The sequence below is a fragment of the Gossypium hirsutum genome, chromosome A07 (assembly GCF_007990345.1).
Source record: "Gossypium hirsutum isolate 1008001.06 chromosome A07, Gossypium_hirsutum_v2.1, whole genome shotgun sequence".
NCBI classification, from domain to species: Eukaryota; Viridiplantae; Streptophyta; class Magnoliopsida; order Malvales; family Malvaceae; genus Gossypium; species Gossypium hirsutum.
Genome location: NC_053430.1, coordinates 74319875 through 74325510, shown reverse-complemented (window position 1 = coordinate 74325510; position 5636 = coordinate 74319875). Strand labels below are relative to the sequence as shown.

The 5636-nt window shown below is 40.2% G+C and overlaps 1 pseudogene; it reads right to left on the bottom strand.

The window, feature by feature from the left end:
* Nucleotides 1-554: 554 nt before the first annotated feature.
* LOC121204359 (uncharacterized) lies at nucleotides 555-655 on the bottom strand (annotated as a pseudogene).
* Between the last annotated feature and the right edge of the window lie 4981 nt (nucleotides 656-5636).

Genomic DNA, 5636 nt, shown 5'->3' with positions numbered 1-5636 from the left:
TCGGAACCATTACTTTTTGATGAAGAAATCGATCGTACAGTTTACACAAATCAAAGAGAAATAAGGCGAAGCTTACGATGCACAAAGAATGAGCAAGAAGACAATACTCAGCCCCCAATCGAAGAGATGGTTGAAAACCAAGACAATCAGCTACCTCCTGCAATTGTGGCTAATCAAAATCTTGCTCCACGTACTATGTATTATTATGCTAAACCTTCATTAGCTGGAACAAAATCTAGCATAGTTAGACCTATTGTAGTTGCAAAACTTTTGAATTAAAACTTAACACTATTCAAATGATACAACAATTTGTTCAGTTTGATGGTTTGCAGGATGAAGATCCCAACGCTCACTTAGCAAACTTTCTGGAATCCTGCGGTACATTTAAAATCAATGGCATTTCTAATGATGCCATTCGTCTTCGGTTATTCACTTTTTCATTAAGTAACAAAGCTAAACTGTTGTTGAACTTGTTACCATGAGGGTCAATTACTACTTGGGAACAAATGACTGAAAAATTCTTACTAAAATATTTTCTGCTGGCTAAAACAGCTAAATTACGTAATGATATCTCTTCTTTTGTGCAGATGGATTTAGAAACCCTCCACGATGCATGGGAGAGATACAAGGACTTACTGAGAAGGTGCCCTCCCATGGGTTACCGCTTTGGCTCCAAGTTCAAACATTCCACAATGGTCTGAATCTTTTGACTCGGCAAATGGTTGACGCAGCTGCTGGTGGAACCATCAATAATAAAACACCTGAAGATGCCTATGAGTTTATTGAGGAGATGTCACTGAATAACTATCAGTGGCAAGTCATGAGGACAAAGCCAACGAAAATAGCAGGTGTTTATAACGTTGATTCGATCACCATGCTATCAAACCAGGTAGATCTCTTGAATAAAAAGATTGATGGTTTTCTTAGTTCTTCTCAGGTTCACCCAGTAATGTAGTGCGAAGCAAGGAGCGGTGGAACAAGCCATTCGGAATACCAACCTTATGGCCATAACATGGATAATGAGCAACTAAACTACATGGGTAATAATCCTCGGCCTCAAAACAATCCATTTAGTAACACTTACAATGTAGGTTGGGGGAACCATCCCAATTTCTCGTAGGGAGGCCAAGGAAATCAAAACCACAATATCCTCCGGGTTTTCAGTAACCACCCTACCAACAGGAAAAGAAGCCGGACCTTGAAGAGATGCTCTCAAAGTTTATATCGGCGTCAGAAACTTGTTTCTAGAACACCGAGACAACACTTAAGAATCAACAAGCGTTGATCCAAGGGCTCAAAACTCAGATAGGCCAACTTTCCAAATTAATTTTCGAACGACCAGGGGTAGTTTGCCAAGTAATACTGAACCCAATCCAAGGAAACAGCTCAACGCAATTAATATTCAAGATGGAAGAGTCGTTGAGCCTTAACCAGAATCGAGGCAAGAAACTATGGTAAGCAAAGGTCAAGGTGATGTAGATCAAAATACAAACAAATCAGTGAATGTCGAATATAAACCTTGTGTGCCATACCCCAACGCGACAAGGAAAGACTGCTCAGATGAACAATTTGGTAAATTTCTTAAACTCTTAACAGAATTACATATTAACTTACCGTTTATTGGAGCTCTATCGCAGATGCCAAACGCAATGAAATTTTTAAAAGAGCTTTTAGCAAATAAGCGGAAGTCGGACGAGGTGTTTCATATGGAGCTAAACACAATGTGCTCAGCTGTTCTGAAAAATAAGCTACCAAACAAACTAAAAGATCCAGGGAGATTTACGATTCCTTGCTTAATTGGTAGTTTAGATGTTCGTAATGCATTAGTTGATTTAGGGGCTAGTATCAACGTCATGCCTTATAAAATGTTCAAGCAACTAGGACTCGGGAAACCCAAAAAGACTAGGATGAGCATTCAATTAGCAGATAAAACTATAAGATTTCCTAGGGGTATTATTGAAGATGTGCTAGCCAAAATCGATAAATTTATATTTCCCATTGATTTTATTGTTTTAGACGTAGAGGAAGATAGCAACACTTCTTTAATTCTCGGAAGGCCCTTTTTAGCAACTGCTAAAACAATTATTGATGTTGGCACAAGTGAGCTCAAACTTCGCATAGGAGACGAAACACTCACCCTTCAAGCTCGCAATTCTGACAACACGTCGAAAATTGAAGGTGATCATCTAAACCATTCTTTTAAAACTGACCACATGATACAACCCACTTTGCAGGAGATAAGTCTAAAGGAAGTACATGAGCCACTCTAAAACAATAGTAGAGGATCTATTCATGAAGAAAGAAGGCTGCAAATAGAGGAGCTACATGAATGGTTAACACATTAACCGATAACACATGATTAACTGAAACTACGTCCGAACGACCCCAATACCTCTCCAAATCAACTTAAGGTTGGTGATGAAGTTTTATTAGATGCCGCAGATCCCCACATTGTCACTACCACACTGAATGAGGAAATCCCTCTTATGGACTCAGTATTTTTCCATTCAGTACAGTGGAGGTGAGTCATCCCAAGTTCGGCACTTTCAAGGCAAAAAACACCCGTTTAAAACCTTATTTTAAGATTGATAGCAGGAATGAGGAGTATAAACTCCTCGAACCACCATGATCATTCAACGGAGAGGTAAGTCGAGCTTAGACTATAAATAAGCGCTTCTCGAGAGGCAACCCGAGCACTAACTTTATTAACTTCTTTCAAAAATTTAGTCTTCAACATCTAACTTACTAATGGAGCTCTTTAATACAGGTTTTCCACAGAGACACGGCCAAGCACACAGGCGTGCTTATGTTCGTGTGAAAACAGGGCAAGGATCTCCCCAACATGGGTTACGATAAAACGCCATGGCTGTGCGACATGGCTGTGGTCAAGCCTGCCAAAACAACACGGGCGGGAGACACGCCCGTGTGGAATACCCGTGGTAGAAACTGAGAAACTAGCACGGGCATGCGACACGCCCGTGCCTAACACCTTTGGTCGAACCTGTTAAATTACCATAGGCATGGGGCTTGCACACATAGGTGTGGGAGAAGTGAATGAAGCCATACACGGTCGTGCGACACGGCCGTGTGAACCCACACGCCCGAGGAACACGGGCGTGGGATAAATTTCAAACACGCCCAAATAGAAAAAATGTGAAATGCATGGGCAAAAATTGGGGAACACTGGCGTGTGCCATGGCCGTGTGACCCAAAATCTATAAATACCCTGTACTATTCAATTTCTTCCCCGTTCAAAAATCCTAACCCTAGCCGCTGCAAGTTCATACGGCCTCCTTGCCATGTCCGTGCGCTGCCTCGAACTTCATTTTTTATGCTCAATCTTTCTTCCCTAGCGTTTGTTTACTCCGTTCACTTCTATTTTACTTATTTTTAATGCTTAGTATCAACATAATCTTCATATCTTTTGAACTATTTTTCATTTTTCTCATTATTCTATTATTTAATTTGCATTCTTAGGTTAGCCATGACATTACTATGCTTATTCTCATGCTATTACCATGCCAATGTCTATCATTTAATTTGCATTCATAGGATTAGTTATCATACATTCCGTGTTAAATCAAGAATAGGAAAACCTCATGCCCATTACATTTCTATTCTTATTCTCATTATTATTATGGCTAAATTTGCTTTATATCAATAGTCTTGGCTGAAATAAGTTAGTTCAAACTCATGACTTTTTACTTCTTTTTATTTGTTTACCTATTATTATTATTCTTTGTATTACAGATTTTTAATGTCGCCTTCAAGAGGAAAGAAGACCGTTGTCCCTACTTCAAAGAAGAGAAGGAAGCGTCCTCTTCTGCGGGTCCAACCGTAGAAATTAGTCACCCTCTCCTACAGTTTCCCTGAGGGCCCCAAGAAGAACTGTTCCAAATACTCTGGGCCCGACCTTTAATTACGGGTCGCTGCATTGACTAGGTTGCTGTAGAACAAGTTCAGTTGGCTAATTCGATTCGACCCTTCCTAACCATCGACCCTTGGGAGCTATTCTTTGGGATTATCGAGCCAACATACCTTGAGCTCACGATGGAACTATGCTCAACGTTCCATCTTTAGATCATAATGACGAACTACAATGATCCCGGCACAGTTCAATTTCACCTAGGCGGATTAATCCGCCAGCTAAGCGTCCCAGAGTTTGGTGCTACACTGGGCTTATATACGGAGGAGAATGATTTAGACACTCTCATTCGCCACATACACTTCTCCCCCTCGAAGTGCTGGCACACTTTGGCCCCTCGCGCGGCCTCTTACAATCCTAGCCGCTCCAAGGCATCAGTTCTCCCACCATCCCTAAGCTACTTACAGGCTATTTTAGCTCACACGATTACAGGGAGGCGCGAGAGCACTGGCGTCGTCAACACCCACGACGCCTACTTCTTCTGGTGCATGTCACACGGGCACGTTATCGACCCTCCCTATTTCATCGCCCTCACAATTCAGCACCAGACGGAGCGGCATTTGTGACAGCCCAAAATTGACCCTAGTCGGGAAGTGGTTTCGGGACCGCTAAACTGAGTCACCGAAAGGTTTGAATGTGATGTTTATTGTCTAGAATATGTAATCATGAATGTGTGAAAATTTCAAGCTTCGATTTAGTCGATTGCATGTGAATTTAGTCAATAGGACTTATATGAGAAAATTTTAAAATGTGATAGGTCAATGCATGAGGACCTATTAGTGCATGTGGAAGAAAAAGGGGACTTGCATGTCAAATTCCCCCTCCCTAATATGTAGTGGCCGGCCATGCTATGGGTGGAAACATGTCACCAACATGTTGTGTTAGTGATGTATGGTAAGGAAAATAAAATAATAAGCATGATAATTAAATAATGAAAGGAAGGGTGATGAAAAAAAAAAAGAAAAAAAAAATAATAATGGTCTCATGCATACACCCCATTGCCGTGAGCTAAAGGAAGGAAAAAGAAAGGTTTTGTTCATCCTTTTTCAACCTCTTTTGACCGAAAATCCTAAGGAAGAGGATTAGGAGGAAGTTTGGCCATGCATGTAACTAGATTGAGGTATGTTTAATGTTATTCTTTGAGATTCATGTATATTTTAAGTTGTAAGTTCAAAATCTACCTAGCCATGGTTCAAACTTTGTTAAATGATGGAGATGACATTCGGCCATGAATGTTACGTTCTTGGTTGGTATTTTGATGTCTTTGGTGATGAGGTAAGGAGATGGTTGACTTTGGGTGTTTAATAAAAGGGTTTGGATGTGAGAGTGTGTGAGAAGTAGAAATGAGGAGTCTTAGCAACTCCATGAAGGTTCGGCCATGGTAGTTTGAGGATTAGAGATTTTATTTCTTGTTAAAAATTTGATGAATCCTAGTGTGTGAAGTGTTTGAACCAACTAAGGATTAATAGATGCATGGGTACAAAGTAGGAAGAATCGGCTACTATGGTTGACACCAATGCCGAATGTAAAGATGTTATAGTAAATAATGTATGTGATTTGAGTTGATAATGTGAAAAGGATAATTAGATGTATTATAAATGATATAAAGATTTTAGAAATTATTTTGGTTAGGTGTGTGTATGATTAAGTATATTCGGCAATATACTTAAAGTGAGTACTTGATATTATATGGGAGTATGTATATTCGGCC